This window comes from Aricia agestis, chromosome 21, assembly GCF_905147365.1.
Source record: "Aricia agestis chromosome 21, ilAriAges1.1, whole genome shotgun sequence".
Classification (NCBI taxonomy): Eukaryota; Metazoa; Arthropoda; class Insecta; order Lepidoptera; family Lycaenidae; genus Aricia; species Aricia agestis.
In genome coordinates this window covers 8,402,363-8,421,184 of record NC_056426.1, presented here as the reverse complement: position 1 = coordinate 8,421,184, position 18,822 = coordinate 8,402,363, and the positions used below count along the sequence as shown (strand labels likewise).

Sequence of the window (18,822 nt, the reverse complement as noted above, 5' to 3'; positions counted from 1 at the left end):
ACAAGTTCTAAACGTCAACACGCAATGAATATTGGCAACGCATTGATAAATCGACTATTATTGTTTGCTTTATATATACAGTAGGTACTCAACCAACCTACTTATACTAAATTACTAAGTTAAAAATATAAATAGCTAGATAACGCCTGCAACTCCGTTGCGCTGAAATTCGTTTATCGCGCGGGAACCGTACATTTTTCCAGGATAAAAAGTATCCTATGTCCTTTCCCGGTACCAAATTGCAGCGAAATCGGTTCAGCGGTTTGGGCGTGAAAAGGTAACAGACAGACAGACGAACTCACTTTCGCATTTATAGTAGGTATATTAGTATGGATGGATCAAAGCGCACGAAAGTGCGCAGGCCAAGTTCCAGCATTCCACGCGCATGCCGTGCACTATTTACACGAACCGTTTCGACGCACTTTTGATCCCTCTGTAGCTATGTAGTATTATGGATCAGGCTGTTAATGAAGATGATTAATTGATTACGATCGATAAAGTGCATTTAAACTTGACATTGGATTGGATTTGACTCTTTTTTTAGGCCAAAAATTAGCCGATAGGAACTTGGCCCCATTTTAACAGGTATGTTTTTGGTGGGATATAAAATACAGTATATTTAGTGCTTACATAGTAATTTATAACATCATAAATGTGATATTATTATAGATTGTGAATGTGTACCTTTTATTCTACTTCTTAAGGTAAATAAATTGGGTGCTAGTATAAAATAAGCAAAATATTATTAGAAAACTAATATGAGCTCATGAAATGCGTTTTTTTGCCAAGAAGATATTTTTTTTCCTTAGTAAATGTAATTGTAATTTTCGACTGAGGTCATTTATATAAACATAAAAACATAACGATCCTAGAACGGACCCCTGAAGTACACCTCCATTTTACACGCTCATCCACGACTGGAATCTATACTTGTATACTAATATTATAAATGCGAAAGTATCTCTGTCTGTCTGTCTGTCTGTCTCGCTTTCACGCCAAAACTACCGAACCGATTGTAATGAAATTTTGTATACAGATAGTCTACAGCCTAAGAAAGGACAAAGGCTACTTTTTTACTGGAAAAAAGGGTTGTAAGGGGGTGAAAATGCGTAAATTTTGTTCAAATTATGTTACTTCCAAAAATTCATAATAGATGGCGCCGTGCGTCTCCTACATCGCGGTGACGCTTGCCCAGACTTCTTTCTATAAGAGGTGGTATCATCTTAGATTCAGATTTCGATTTTTTTCGATTGTTTTTTACTTTTTTGCGTTATTAAATAAATCAGTACTTTATGTATGCAGTGACGTAACCTTAAAAGTTAAACCTATCAATGATATAAATAGTTTATGGGTAAAGTTGTGTAATTATGGGCCTAAATAAGCTTTAAAATTTAGCATAAAATATAAAGTTTAATTTAAAAAAATGAAATGTTATTCACTGCACAACTGTTTTGATTTAAGGGGTACCAGGGTTTTTTTTATAAAAGCTTTTGACACCAATGTTGTTGACATCGCACGCTATAAACTGAAGCCCACGCGGACGAAGTCGCGGGCAACAGCTAGTGCATAATATAATTTGCTGCAATAAGTAGTATTTGCCCTCATTTGGGGTCTATTTCATGTCTATATGTGTTTCATTATAATAGTTCCAGTAAAGTAAATCTTAAACTAATTCAATACAAACAAGCAATGAAGTCCCTTCTCATAAGCTTTCAGGAATATCTTGGTGGATGACATTAACAACAAATTTACTATAAGGCTGGCTGTAAGTAAACGCACGTTTTCCGTATTCAGAATACCATGAGACTAGCGCAAACGTACGTTTTTTTTAAACGAACGTGCGGAATTCATTCCGTACGGAAAAACTAACATTTGGATTTCTGAATACGGAAAACGAATTCGGTAAATGCGGCCGGCCGACAGCAGCGCGGCATTGTCTTTAATTTTCGTCACTTGCTAAAATATACTTTTAAAGAATTCTTAACGGCGCATTTCCTGGAGAATTGCGCCGTTAAATGTTATTAATATTATACAGTGTGTTAGTGTAAACACCGTTATCCTTGAAACCATCAAATCAGCCCGTCAAAATAAACAACTTTTTTATGAGAACAATGCTGGGAACTCAAAATGAAATGCCGTCTTCATACCATACGGATGCCCGGATCGGCAATTTGTATGGGTATGAAGACGGATTTTTTTTTAAATTCCCAGCATTGTTCTCATAGAAAAAGTTGATCATTTTGACGGGCTCATTTGATGTGTTCAAGGATAACGGTGTTTAGTTTACACTAACATCTTGTACATAATAATATCATAATATGGCTGTTATGGATCTAGTCTGCAAAATTGCCCACATGGCAGGAAAAACATATTTTATGAAATAATGAATTTTGGCCCCACGGGGTTGCGGGCATCATCTACTAATATACTCGTAAATTCGAAAGAGTGTCTGTCTGTCTGCCTGTTACGCCCAAACCGCTGAACCAATTGTGCTGAAATTCGGCATGAAGGTACTTTGAGGCCCGGTTAAAAGAATATAGGATACTTTATATCCCGAATAAAACCGGCCAAGTGCGTGTCGGGCCACGCGCAATGTAGGGTTCCGTAGTAGGTACCGCTAGTTTAATTTTTGTAGAAGCAATGAATGTACATTTATAACGTGTTACTAACAACATCACCTCAGTTATGTTCAAAGGATTTTTAACGAAAAATTAATTTATACTTCGCCGAATATTTCTTTTTTTTAGTTGATCGACTGTTACTCAATAACTTATAAAGTTTTCTTAGCCGGGATAATTTTCCTTTTAAATTCAGCATATTACCTAATCCTGTGAATTTTTTCACATTTCCAGAAGCAACCGTTTAGTTAGTAGAAGGGGGACTCTAACGATCACTTTTTTTCTCGACATCCGATATTTTGTCGGCATCATTAATATCTGCATTCATGCCGAATTACAGCTTTGTTGGTCCTATAGTCTCTGAGTATAACCGCGGACAGACAGACGGACAGACAGACGGACGGACAGACATACCGAAACTATAAGGGTTCTTTGTTGACTACGGAACCCTAAAAATTTACGGTTCGCGAATCGCGATAAACGAATCTTGGCACTACAGAGTTGGGATCGTTATCTAGTTCTTAATAGATTGTACTGCAATGTATCAAGTATTATCGGCAATTTATCACAAGCATTGTGTCAATAGGTGACCCTGACACAATTATTCATACCGGTTTGCGATTCCATTATAACAGCAACTAGCTGCGCCCGCGACTACGTTCGCGTGGAATCTTATATCTTTAAACGAGCAAATATATATAATTGGAATCTCGGAATCGACTCCAACGATTTTCATGAAATTTAGTACATAAGGGGTTTCGGGGGCGATAAATCGATCTAGCTAGGAATCATTTTTAGCAAATGTCATTTAATTCGTGTTTTATCGAATACCGAGCAAAGTTCGGTCAAATAGCTGGTAGTTATTAAGGGCATCAAATTATTTATTTTGGCGAACAATTTCCTCAGCTTTATAAATTATTATAGCTGTTACACTTGGCTTCGTCTGCGTCTGTTTCATTAATGCATTCATTTCGACCAAATTTGATTCTTAGACCGTATAAAAACGATTATTGTAAGTTAATCTTAAAAGATAGACGTGTACTATTACGGACATTTTTTTAGATCATTTAAAGAGGAATGATTCTTCCATACATATTTTTTGGATATCTTGGACCGTTTCTGCAGCGCACGCAGGTGAAGCTTTCAAAGATAAATAATTTTCCCCGCTTTTTTCCACATTTTCCTCTGTTTCTTCGCTCCTAATAGTCACAGCGTGATGTTATATAGCCTATAGCCTTCTTCGATAAATGGGATATTTAAAACTGAAAGAATTTTTCAAATTGGACCAGTAGTTCCTGAGATTAACAAACAAACAAACAAATTCTTTCGCTTTATAATATTATATAAAATATAAAGTATAGATTATAGTATTAGTATTGATATAAAGTATAGATTATTATAATATTAGTATAGATATAGATAGACTACTTGACCTACATTTTTTCGCTAATCGCTACTGAATCATTCATTTTCACCAAAAAAAACTAATATTTTAAACAGTAGAAACCCATAAAAATGTGGATTGCAAAAATATATGCCTTTTAAATGGCGCCGAAAACACTGTCCGCCATAGTGTGACGTCATATTTCTTGTATTTTATACTTTCTTTATTGAACATTTTTATGTACTAAACGTACGAGTCTTATAGTGCCAAAAAATTAGAAAATAATTACATATAATAAATGAGAAATCATTAATTGTAATGTTCAAACTTTTGGAGAAAAGTTTTGGCCATTTCATTTCCCAACTACAGTAAATGGAGATAATAATATTATACTCGTAATAAAACTGATGTTTTGTTTGAATTATTCAAGACAATAATATATTTTACAAATATTTCTAGGCTTGTTATTACAGATAAACTTACATAATATAACGGGAGCGTTAAATAAAATCTATACTAATAATAATTTATAATATTATAAATGCGAAAGTATCTCTGTCTGTCTGTCTGTCTCGCTTTCACGCCAAAACTACTGAACCGATTGCAATGAAACTTTGTACACAGTTATTCTAGAGTCTGAGAAAGGACATAGGCTACATTTTGATGAGGGAAAATATCTTATTTCCATGAAAATATCGATGAAAATTAATCGCATTGCGCGTGGCGCGCTCATCCCGGGGGTCCTGGGTTCGAGTCCCGCAGGCGGAACAAAAAGTTTTCAATGTTCCTGGGTCTTGGATGTGTATTAAAATAATATTTCAAAAATCTTAAATATATTTTATGTATAACATCATAAAAAATCCAGAAATATATCGATACAATGAACATTTTAGTTCTAATACGATTCAACAGATGGCGTTTTATTTTTTACTTCATTGTAACATAGAACTAATCATACTTATTAGTTATTATGTTTTTGTTTATAGTTTTTAATACGTTAGAATATTATGTTTAATAATAACACTTGGTATAATAATAATCAATCTATCTTATCTTATAGAACTCCTACTGCATTTCTATGGAGTTCGAGTGTACCGTGTTGGCCTATATTCCATCCAGAAAATATATCAATGCAATCAACATTTTAATTCTAATATATGAAAACAGATGGCGTTTTATTTTTTACTTCATTATTGTAACAGAACTAATCATACCTACTTTATTATATATTATTGTTTTTATTCATAACTAGCTGTTGCCCGCGACTTCGTCCGCGTGGACTTTAGTTTATAGCGCGCGTTGTCAACAAAATTTGTGTCAAATTTAAAAACTTTTTAAACCCCTGGTAAGTGGTACCCCTCTTAGGGCCGCGCTACACCGGAATGGCAGCGCTGAAAGTGCTCGCCTCGCCGCTGCCATTTCGGTGTAGCGCGGCACTTAATTAATCAAAATACCCAAAAACAGCTGTGCACATAATCTATACTAATGTTATAAATGCGAAAGTATCTCTGTCTGTCTGTCAGTCTCGCTTTCACGCCAAACGCCAAAACTACCGAACCGATTGTAATGAAATTTTGTATACAGATAGTCTAAGGCCTGAGAAAGGACATAGGCTACTTTTTTACTGGAAAAAAGGGTTGTAAGGATCGTAAATTTGTTCAAAAAATTCATAATAGATGGCGCCGTGCGTCTTCTACATCGCGCTGACGCTTGCTTAAAAGTCTTTCTATAAGAGGTGGTATCATCTAAAATTTAAGTCTCGATTTTTTTCGATTGTTATATCTATTCTACGGTATTAAATAACTCAGTACTTTATCTGTGCAGGCAGTGACGTAACCTTAAGACCAAATTTCACCAACGACTGTTAAAGTTAATGCTCGAATTAGTATCACGTTAGCTTTTTCGTTTTTCATATGAAAGAGAAGACAGGACATTTTAACAAGCTGTTAACACTAACAGACGTTGGTGAAATTGGGGCTAAACCTATCAATGATAAATAGTTTATGGGTAAAGTTGTGTAATTGAGGGGCTAAATAAGCTTTAAAATTTGGCATAAAATATAAAGTTTAATATAAAAAAATTAAGTACTTATTGTGCGCACACTGCACAGCTGTATTGATTTAAGGGGTACCAGGGTTTTTTTATAAAAGCTTTTGACACCAATTTTGTTGACATCGCGCACTATAAACTGAAGTCCACGCGGACGAAGTCGCGGGCAACAGCTAGTATTATATTAAATTACTAGTGTGATGGCGTCACATCCAAATCGGAAGTACCGCAAAGGCGTTTTCGTCAGTACAAATTAAAAAATATAAAATCATATTTTCTAATCGACTTTATTAATCAACCAAAAGCTTTTATTTTATTAGGTAAAATACGGTTTCCTAGGCCAAGTTCTACTAGAAATATGCATTTGTTCACTAAAATTAAATATAGGTCAAGTAGCCTAGCAAGCAAAGTACTTTATACACGTCGTGAGTTTATTTATCTTGGTGGTTTTATTTTGGACCTTAGACTATATTTTTTTTTAATGAAATAAGGGGGCAAACGAGCAAACGGGTCACCTGGTGGAAAGCAACTTCCGTCGCCCATGGACACTCGCAGCATCAGAAGAGCTGCAGGTGCGTTGCCGGCCTTTTAAGAGGGAATAGGGTAATAGGGGAGCATAGGGATGGGAAGGGAAGGGAATAGAGGAGGGTAGGGAAGGGAATAGGGTAGGGGATTGGACCTCCGGTAAACTCACTCCCCCGGCGAAACACAACGCAAGCGCTGTTTCACGCCGGTTTTCTGTGAGAACGTGGTATTTCTCCGGTCGAGCCGGCCCATTCGTGCCGAAGCATGGCTCTCCCACGTATAAATATTAAGGAAGATTATATTATTAAGGAAGAAAATACTAGGCTGAATACCCGAATACCCGATAAGAAAAATGATCCATGCGGACGGCTAGCTATGTAAAGTCTGACTTGCAAAATATCTCTTCCCAGTTGGGTCGGTGCTCGGTTCAAACTTCAAACCCTTTTGTTATTATATGAGCGGAAAAGAGAGTGCTCTTTGTACTACCATAGTCTATGGAACTTAGTAAGTACTACTAGTACGCACACCTATGAAATTACTCTTCGGAATATGTTTCAATGAAACCACCGTCATTAAAACCGGTGTGGCTGGTAATTTCAAGATCTAAAGTATATTAGTAACTAAAGTTTAATCAATTTCCTAATCAGATATTACCAAAGCCCAAGGCTTAGATGTACACTAGTTTTAGAATCTAGATTATTCTTCCATGATGATTGATGACCCTGGATAGAATCAATTTCGCCCTTTCGGCCACGTTTCCCGTGGATTTGCCTACAGCGGAAAAGCAGGAACACCCTTGGGGTTTTAGTGGGTATGCCCGAGCGCGGCCTCTACCGCCCCAGGTCCCACATTCCCTCGTGGCCCTCCCCAGACTGCCAGAGATGAGTATAAGCATTTCTTCAACGAAAAAAAAGGCCTAGAGTGTTGCGACGTACACTGTACAGCTCTTTTTAATCTATATAGACTTTTACCAGTTAATTGCGTAATTAACTACTTGTAGATTAGCCTATCATCATTTTAATAGTGCTAAGTGCCAATTTTACAATGTCAGTTAATTACAAATAATTAATAAAGAATGTCACCTCTCACGCTATTTGTATCTATGAAAGAGAAGGTAATCTATTTGATAGCAACAGCCAGGCCTCAGCCTTTTTCAGGTCCCGCTGCCCGCAAAATTCGAGGCTGAGGCCTAAGGCCTTTTGTCTCTGTCAAAATATCGTCCGTCTTTTTCGTAACAAACAACTAGAGAGAAAACTTGTTGTTAAAATCCTCGAATAACCTTCAATCTTAATAAAGACTGATTCAGCACTAACAAGCATTAATGAAATTGGATCTTACACTGCCTTTTAAGTGTCTCATACATTGTCTTGTAAGTGGCTCTCATCAGGTAAACAGATACAACATTAACCTTGAAAATTCGTTTAATAAATATCAGTCTTCCGGTCTAGTGTCCCTCGTCGATGGTCATAACCCTGGAGTCAGGTTCGTATTCGTGATCTACCACCCTGGTCCTCAGCACCTCCTTGTACACGAAGGCGGATTTCCTGGGCGTGCGAGTCCTTTCTGGACTCTCAAAGTCTACCTGGTACATCCCGAAGCGTTCTCTGCAAGAAAATTGGTTTTTTAGTTTGATATAGCTCCAGAAAAACAAACACATGATAGGAAATGGTATTATTTAGACCTCTTAGCAAACTGCACTTTTATGTTTTTCTTACTAGTCTTTCGCGCTTTAGGGCCAAAACGGCTGGTTAGATTTTGGCTTAGCTATAATTAGATTTGTCTTGGTCCTGACGGTTCACTGGATACTTTGTTGTAACAATTTTTGTCGTTATAGGAAATAGTTATTCAATAATTATTATCAGTCTATACTTACTAATATTTATATAATTACAAAGCGGAAGAGTTTGTTAGTTTGTTTGAACACGCTAATCTCAGGAACTACTGATCCGATTTGAAAAAATATTTCAGTGTTAGATAGCCCATTTATCGAGGAAGGCTATATTTTATCACGCTAATACTAATAGAAGCGAAGAAATAGAGGAAAGTGTTGAAGAAACGGGGGAAATTATTTGAAAGGGCTTATTTAAACGCGCTAATCTCAGGAACTGCTGGTCGGAATTGAAAAATTATGTCAGAGTTAGATAACCTATTTGTCGAGGCTATATTTTATCACGCTATAGAGCGAAGAAATAGAGGAAAGTGTGGAAAAACGGGGCAAAATTATTTGCCTGTTAATTTGCCCCCCCCCCCCCCCCTGGCACCAGAACCTGGGTAATTTGCCCCCCCCCTGGCTCAGAACCTCGGTACGCCCATGTTTGTGGACTAATAATTTGTCTGTGAAATATCTAAAAAGCCGCGCGGAACGTTATATTTCGCGTGGTCAAGACAAACGGCTGGACCCATTTTGCTGAAATTTGATATTTAAAAGATACTTTGAGTTCCGAAAAAGAACATAGGATACATTTTGTCCCGAAAAAATATACTGTTACTGCACAATATACTTTTATGGTATTTGCGCCTAAACTATTTAATCTATTTTGATGAAATTTGTCATGGAGAATAGAGAATAGACATACTAATTTGAATCTGGGACAAGAAATGTTGTTTGTCCCGGAAAAATGTGCGGTTCCCACACAATATACTTTTCTGATTTGCGCGTAAACAACTCAATCGATGTACGGGAACAACTATAAACTAAAGTCCACGCGGACAAAGTCGCGGGCAACAGCTAGTTTCTAATAAACATGAGGTTTTACTTACGTATAACCCTCCATCCACTCGAAGTTGTCCATCAGACTCCAGGCCATGTAACCTCTCAGGTCGACTCCAGCATCCAAAGTGTCCAGCACACTCTCGAGAGCTGCTCTATAGTATGTTATCCTGTCATCATCTTCCAAGCCAGCATCAGGGGGACTGGACCAGCCATTCTCGGTAATGTAGAATACCGGACCGTTGTATTTATTGTGGAGATGAGTGAAGGCGTTGTAGATGCTGTTGGGAGCCATCTGAAAAAGAGTATTCTAGTTGATTACACTAAAATAAGATGCGCTTGATACAAATGCTGCCTATTGCTATTTGCTGTTTTAATAAATTCAAAACTTTGTGATTAAATGCTTAAATCTATATCTATATACATAATATTATAAAACAAAGTCACTTTTTTCCCCTCATGTCCCTTTGTCCCCTTTAATCTTTAAAACTACGCCACGGATTTTGATGATTTTTTCAATGTTAGACAGCCCATTTATCGAGGAAGGCTATAGGCTATATTTTATCACGCTAAGATTAATAGGAGCGAAGAAATAGAGGAAAATGTGGAAAACACTGAGAAGTTTATTTGAAAGGGCTAACTTGAACGTGCTAATCTCAGGAACAACTGGTCCGATTTGAAAAAATCTTTCAGTGTTAGATAGCCCATTTATTGAGGAAGGCTATAAACTATTTTTATTACGCTAAGACTTATAGGGGAATGTGGAAAAAACGGAGGATATTATTTGAAAGTGCTTATCTCGCGAACTACTGGAGCAATTTTCATGTTATTTGGCACAGATAAGAAGTAGACCACGTGAAGGATCATAGGCTATCGATTTTAATAATTTTTCCATTCAGTGGCTATATATTTTATACCCGTGCGTCAGCAGAGCGGGTCGCTAGTATTAGTTTAAACTAAATGTTTACGAGTAACATTTAATAATATTATACTCTGCTATAATAATAAATAAAGACTTACGGTCAGCCATTGCGAGGCAGAACGCGGCCATTCCTCTGGGACGAAAGTGCCAACATCAATGTCATCCAGCATGGACGGTACAGCATAATCTTCCTTATACTCATTAGCTGACACCAGAAAAGTTGTGTAGTGGTTCACTCCAAAGAAGTCAGCAGCCCCGCGAGCTAGAAGCCTCTCCTCTTCAGTGAACGCAGGCATACGGGACTTCGGGTAGCCCTGCTCAGCGCTCTTCCGTGCTACGATCTCAGAGAGTTCCTTCGGGAAGCCTCCGTCTTCGGAGAATATGGGCTCAGCGTATAGACCCCACTGAAAAGTGAAAAGTTTAAAGAAACTTTGGGATTTCAGTTGCATCGTACCTATGGACTTTTTAGCTAACATAAGTCTTGATCTCAATAAATCTGGGTCAGGGTCTTCGTCAAAGTGTCATAGGATCTGCCTCGCTAAATGCCATATAATTTGCGATGCCTTATATCAATAAAATTAGTATCGAAACCATCTTGGCAATGAGCAATATACTTTACAATTTGCCATTGCTATTCGAACATTTTCCATTCATAAACTAGGTTCCACATACCTCAGATTGCCTCTTAATTTCAGCAGCATAAAAGTCTTCCTCCGAATCAGTCAAGGGTCCAAACCAGTTGCAGCTAATGGTAATACCACACGTACCCTGTTGGGTTGGCTTGAACTCATTAGCATAGAGATGGTAGGCCCTAGCATGGGCTAGAACTAGGTTCTTAGCACAATAGTACACTCCAACGTCTGTGGCATTCAGGAGAGGCGCTTTCGTATCTGCGGCATATCCCTCGTAGCAGATTTCTCTTGGCTCGTTAAAAGTGATCCACAGCTTGACTCTATCACCGAAATTCTCGTACACAACTCTGGCGTAATCCTCAAACCATTCCGGGAACATTGGGTTGATAAAGCCACCTAGATCCTGGAGTTTTTGGGGAAGATCCCAATGGTATAAAGTCACCATGGGTTCGATGCCGTATTTGATCATCTCGTTGATGTAGTTGTTGTAGAAAGCTACGCCATCTTCGCTGACTTTGTTGGCGAGGCCGTTGGGTAGGATTCTGGCCCAGGATAGGGAGAATCTGTAGGCGTCCAGGCCCAATTCCCTCATCATCTCCACGTCGCGTTTGTAGTTGTGGTAGGAGTCAGCAGCAATATCGCCATTGCTTTGGTCCTTGATGACGTGCGGCAGGGTGTGGGTCATGCGGTCCCAGATGTTTTCCCCTTTGTCTATAAACGAAATGAAGTGTTTTATAATTCGTTACGATAGCAGCCACCAATTTTGAAAACAGCCCGGTGAATTAAACAGAATTATAGAATTTATACGTCACGTTTCACAAGAAAATACTAGTGACTAGCATTTTCATCTAGAAGTAAACACAATTTGCCAATTGCCATTATAGGATAAAATCTTACTATATACACAGACCAGACATACTTATTACTCTATGCTATATACTTATCATCAGTAATTTAAGAAGCATTAGTATTTCCTTCTTTCGCCATGTAATAATCATTATCATCCGTACCTGCAGCATCCCAGCCACCCTCGATCTGGTAAGACGCAGTGGCGGTTCCGAACAGGAAGTCATCGGGGAATCGCCGCTGCTGGCGAGGAGACGCCGCGCAGCCCAGAGCCAGGATACTGGAATAGAAGAATTAGAAATAGAGGAATAGAATAATAGTAGAAGTGGAAGAAGTGGAAAATTAATAAATTAAAATTAAAATTGTTCTATTTCTGAATAAATTTGAAACAAATATTTTCAGAAGTGCACTTGAGTGCTCATTTGATGTGATTCGAATGCCACGGTTATATATTATTGCGGAATATCCAGTCCTATCTACTCTAAGGCTGAAGCCAAACGATCATAATTTGTGAGTTGTGAGTCGCAGAATTTCTGTTGGCAGAAATCGTGCTGCATTTAGTTTTATAAAAAAATCTACTTCTTAAAAATCTGATTCTTTATTTGTATTGAAAAAATATTCACGCGACCGAAAATCTGCGACTCACGACTTACAAAATTACGCTCGTTGTTTGGCCTCACCTTATATTTCCAATGAATTCCCTATCTTAGACACAAGTTCGTTTCGACTCTCAATGACATTTAGCCGAGAAATATTAGGGGAGCCGGTACATACAGCATCACCTGTACTATCATCCGCATGTCATTGATATGCAGTATGAATAGGGTAGGCGATAGGACACAGCCCTGAGGGACACCCAAGGATAGGATGCAAAAAACGACCGCATCCCATTCCAATCCGGTAACTTATAGTGCCACACACGATGTTATTTAACAGCACGCTGTCGTAACACCGTCGTAAGTGGCACAGAACTCTTAATAAGGCAATGATCCGATGAACCAAGTGGTGCGGTTACGAATATTTGGTAGCCATCAGGATTTGAAGTCAGCAGAAGGTCCAACAAGGAAGGATTCTCACCGTCCACATCTGGGATTCGCGTATCGATCAAGTCTAAAAATACTTTATCAAGTCTGCAAATACTTGATCAATTTTGATGAGCTGATATAGGCTTGATCACGGGGTAGGTTAAAAGCTACATTTTGAATGTTACGGGCCTGTTTTACCACTTCCTGATAAGTGCCCAATAGGCTTGATATCAACTTATCAACTTGACGGATGTAGTATGGAGAATCTGTCAAAAAATTTGTGGATAGCCTATTCGGCACTTTATCAGGAAGTGGTGACTGGTGAAACAGACCCTAAATCTATAATGATTCCAACTGCGAAATAGCCCGGCGAAAAGAACAATTTGCAAAAAATTAAAAAAAAAATACGTAGAAGACAAAAGACAAACAAGACGACTTTATCATTATTATTACATATACGAAAGAGACTTTACGTGATAAAGTGTAGTGTGTTTGTGTGTGTGAATGTGTAAATAATATATACTAGGATATAATTGTTCGGCGTGCATCCGTTGTCTGATTGCCATAACACAAGTTTTTAGTTAGTACGCTAAGATGTACGCTAACTAGCTTTTATACTATTGTATATTATTGTATGTAAAGAATTTGAATTTGAATATATCATTTAACTGACGTAATCAGGAAGTAAAAATATTATTTTTTATTATTATATTGACCATATAGTAAATATTATCACGATCTGAATTGACCTCTTAGGGTCAGCGCAGACAGAAAGGAGCGCAGCGGAGAGGATTTTATTGACGCACTTGAAAATAAACTTTAAAATTATTCGACTAAAGTGCGATAAGGAATTCTGGCGTATTATCGAGGACGCGCGAGCATTTCTTGTAAGTTTCAAGCATTTATGCACTTTAGTGTCATAATTTTAAAGTTTATTTTCAAGTGCGTTAATAAAATCCTCTCCGCTGCACTCCTTTCTGTCTGCGCTGACCGCAAAGACGTTGCGTCGACGACGAATATTTAGATTATTTTAAAATTACCATCTCTTTAAACTTTACTTTTATTATATATTTCGTCTTTATTATTAATTAAATTAGTTATCTATGTTTTACTTAACTTTATGAACTTAAGTGTAATGAAGATTTTGATATAAGTAATAAGCTCCATGCATTTTATGTCATACCCTAGTACATAAGTGAGTGCGGGCGTTAGAATTAGAACTGATGCAAAACAACTAATTTTTGCCTTTTTGAAATCCCAGAAAATAATTCTGAATTCGAAATAGAAGAATTTCAAATAAAAAAAAAATAATGAAATAATTCAAAATTCAAAATCGAACCTTCTGATTTTAAATTAGAAAATGTGAAGTGAAGTGAAGAAAATTAGTTCAAGTGTTATGAGATCGCATTTATCCAAAATGATGTAAACTTACCTCAGAATAAGCACCTTCATTTTCACTGATCAGCAAGTGGTGGCCCTATCAGTTATATAGAGGCTGTTATCGCTTATCACAGGGTGTGGCTTACGTCTTCAGGTTAGCTTGAGATCACGGAGCTAATACTAAGAGCTCCGTGCTTGAGATAATTCAAAATCTCGACCGTTGGCTATTCTATAAATAATATACTTACTAATCTATTAGTTAGTTATAATAAAATCGTAGAGGTAAAATTTTTGTACATTGAAAATAAACTTGAAAAAATGAGTCAGGGGCATTGTAGAAGAGTAATAGAACACATTTTAACTGTTTTTGAAATTTTTGTTTCTCTGTCTGTTGGTCTGTTTCTCTGTTTCTCTGTTTGTACAGGCTAATCTCTGAATCCGCTAGACCGATTTCAATGAAATTTGGCATGATGATACCTTACATCGCTATTCAACATCTTAGATACTTTTTGTAACCGACTTTCAAAAAAGGAGGATTTAATGTTTGCTTTGCTGTTCGTGGTCAGATTTTCAAAATTCTTTTTTTGTTGTAAGTATAAATTGCCCTAATTTGATACCATGTTTACAATAAAATCAGCCAAGTGCGAGTCGGACTCGCGCACGAAGGGTTTCGTAGCGTTATAGAGAAAAAATAGGCCAAAAGTTGTGTTTTTGTGTGGGAGCCCCCCTTAAATTTTAATTATATTCTTATTTTATTATTAGTTATTGAAGTACATATATAATTAAGGATTCTGTGAAAATTTCAACTGCCTGCCTGTTGTCATTATTAATATCTAGCAAAAAAGGCCAATAAAATTATGTTTGTTGCATGGGAGCCCCCCTTAAATATTGATTTTATTTTGTTTTCAGTGTTTGTTCTTATAGCAGTTCTGTTCAAAATCAAATCAAAATCTTTTTACAGATTGTGTATATCTGTATACACAATCTGTAAAATTTTCAGAACTCTAGCTATAACGGTTCTTGAGATACAGCCTGGAGACAGACAGAACATACATTCACGCGGACGAAGTTGCGGGCAACAGCTAGTATTATATATTATGCGAAAGTGTGTCTGTCTGTTACCTCTTTTCGCCCAAACCGCTGAACCGATTTCGCTGAAATTTGGTATGGAGATACTTTGAGTCGCGGGAAAGGACTTGGACGTGGGAGAGCCATGCTTCGGCACGAATGGGCCGGCTCGACCGGAGAAATACCACGGGCTCACAGAAAACCGGCGTGGACGTGGGAGAGCCATGCTTCGGCACGAATGGGCTGGCTAGACCGGAGAAATACCACGGGCTTACAGAAAACTGGCGTGAAACAGCGCTTGCGCTGTGTTTCGCCGCGTGAGTGAATTTACCGGAGGCCCAATCCCCTACCCTATTCCCTTCCCTACCCTCCCCTATTCCCTTCCCTCTCCTACTTCCTTCCCTTCCCTACCCTCCCCTATTACCCTATTCCCTCTTAAAAGGCCGGCAACGCACCTGCAGCTCTTCTGATGCTTCGAGTGTCCATGGGCGACGGAAGTTGCTTTCTACCAGGTGACCCGTTTGCTCGTTTGCCCCCTTATTTCATAAAAAAAGGACATAATAACCCGGCAAAATGGACGTTTGTCCGAGTCATCTAGTTCTTATACAATGGTTGTTTTAAAATAACCAAGCGCATTCATTTTTTCAATGTTTTGAACATAAAAATTTGGCGTGGTGCCAAAATATAGCCTTAAATCCTATATAAATGGATTTTTCAACACAAAAATAATTTTTCAATTAGAACCAGTAGTTCCTGCGACTAGAGCATTCAAACAAACAAAATCTTTCGCTTTATAATTTACTAGACGTTCCGCACGGCTTCGCCCTCGTAAATTAGGAATTTCACAGACAAAATAGCCTACAAAAAATTTCCTATGATCCTTCACTTTTTATCATTGCCAAATAACATAAAAATTGTTTCAGTAAACACTTTCAAATAATTTTCCCCATTTTTTCTATACGTTCCTCTGTTTCTTCGCTTTTATTAGGCCTCAATAAATGAGCTAACACTGAATCAAATCGGACCAGTAGATCCTGAGATTAGCGCGCTTACATAAACAAACTGTTCAGCTTTATAATTATTTATAACTTACTAGCTGTCCCGGTGAACTTCGTGTCACTTTAAAACCTTCCCAGGACTTCTACGAATATTTTAAGACTAAAATCAGCCCAATCCGTTCAGCCGTTTTCGAGTTTTAGCGCGACTAACACATTTGAAAATCCATTTTTATATATAAGACTAGCTGTCCCGGTGTACTTCGTGTCACTTTAAAACCTTCCCTGAACTTCTACGAATATTTTAAGACTAAAATCAGCCCAATCCGTTCAGCCGTTTTCGAGTTTTAGCGCGACTAACACATTTGAAAATCCATTTTTATATATAAGATAAGTATAGATGGAAGATAGATGTATTTGTAAAGATTACTAGATGTTCCGCGCGGTTTCGACCGCGTAATTTAGGAATTTCATGGAAACCGTACATTTTACGCAAAAAATAGCTTTTGTCCCTTATATGTTCATGTATACGAATAATAAAAACTGAGGAATCGTAACTCCCATACTATTACCGTTTTAAATTTGGTTCCTTTTGATCTGTCATGTAACGTCAGCCTAGTACTGCTAAAGGTCACCCAAATATTGCAAATGTATTGAAATGTGTCCCTAAGGTACACTTTTTTGACAAGTATTGTGGAGCATGTTTTTTGACGGAGTTACTTTTCCTTAGTTTTTATTATTCGTAGGTTCATGTGGTCTATTCTTTATGTGTGCCAAAAAACATAAACATTGCTCTAGTAGTTCTTAAGATAATGATCAATTTCAAATAATTTACCCCGTTTTTCCACATTTTCCTCTGTTTCTTCATTCCAATTGATCTTAGCACAGCCTGCTGCCACTTGAAGATTGATGGGTTAAGAATATAATATGGCTATACATAAAGCCTTCCTTGATAAATGGGCTATCTGACACTGAAATAACTTTTCAAATCGGACCAGTAGTTACATAAGCGCGTTCAATCAATCAAACAAACAAATAAACTCTCAAAACAGAATAAACTCTTCAGCTTTATAGTATTAAGTAAAGATTATCACTTTGTTTTGCTACATTTTGTATATCAAAACACTAGCACTAGAAAATGGCCTTGTCCTCACTTGGTGCTTGACGTTGGACAGCTAATATTGGAAATAAAACGCAGTTAAGTATACATCATAATAATATAATATTGAGTAATCGATGTAGGTCAGAAGTTAATAGAACTATAAAGATTATAAATAATTTTTATGTCATTCCTCTTCGCTCTTAGGGTAATTAGTTTCTTCTCTTATCAAATTAAATCAGACCGTGTTTAGCATTCAAAGAAAACAGAGAAGCTGTTTTCGTCGTTTGGCATATTATGCTTGCTTTGTTCAAACCAACGCGACCAAGCGACTGCGAAGCGGGAGCGTCAAGTCGCGTCGGGTTGTCAAATGTGTGTTTTGAATATAAAGTTAATATACCTAGCGGAATAGAGAAACAAAGGCCTGAGCAAGCGAGATGTCACTATCAGTAACACTGCGTGATAAAAGGAGACGTGTGATACATGACAGCAGCACTCTTTTTTTGACGTCCAATCGGCACGTGTCAATTTAATCTCATAGAAATCATGTTTAATCATGCTTGTGTAAGTGTATACGTACACATATTTTTACACACAGATGTAAATCAATTTCGGTTTCGTTTGACAGCTCGAGATTGTTGCTCTATTCCGTTAGGTATATTAACTTTATGGTTTTGAAGTGTACATCTTCAAGTTATCTTCAAGTTGTCGAATGGTTTTAAAATAGAAGCCTTTTTTTTTTTTTTTTTTTTTTTTTTTTTTTTTTTTTTTTTTTTAAAAAAAGGCTTCTATTTTAAAACCATTCGACAACTTGACGCTCCCGCTTCGCAGTCGCTTGGTCGCGTAGGTTTAAACAAAGCATTAAATAGAGTTCTTATAATAAACTAGCTGTCCCGGCAAACGTTGTTTTGCCATAAAATTATTTTCCCTATTTTCCTGCTTTTCTCTTGAAGGTTTTTCTGATTTTTTTTTCTATAGACCTCACGCCCGAGACCTTTCCAACGAATGCAAAACCGTGGAAATCGGTTCGTGCGTTCTGGAGTTATAGCGCCAGGAAGGAAAACCGAAGAAAAATGTCGTGATTCTAGTGTTTCGCCATAAAGCAAAGCGGAACCAATAATGGCAATCTTAGGTATTATTTTCGGTTAGTAAAAAAATTTCGAAAATTAATGTCTAAAACAAACAAATATAACAGTACCTGAACTTTGTAGACATTTTAGAAAAAATAAATACACTCCCGGGGGAGGCAACATGTGCGCAATAATCATCAAAACCTATTTTAAAAATGCTTCATAAAAATAAACATAATCAATAAGTAATAAAATAAGTCTTGTCTTCTAAATTACAAAATTATAAATATTCCCGGTGACTCTGCTGGTAATTTTCGCCGGTAAATTTGTCATGACCTTCTTCGCCCTTTGACTCCTGCAAGATGACGTCTCGTACTTTATCGTCTAGTCTTGCCGGTTCAGCCAGCTTCCGACGTAGTGTGCGGTGTGGCGGTCCGGCCGAAGTTCAAATGTTTCGTATCAGAAATTTCGGACAATGTGCGGTCGGGCTAAAGGTCTC

The 18,822-nt window shown here is 37.4% G+C and overlaps 1 pseudogene; it reads right to left on the bottom strand.

The window, feature by feature from the left end:
• The window catches only part of LOC121737530, a 31,151-nt pseudogene extending 16,973 nt beyond the window's left edge, over positions 1-14,178 (bottom strand).
• Positions 14,179-18,822: the final 4,644 nt, after the last annotated feature.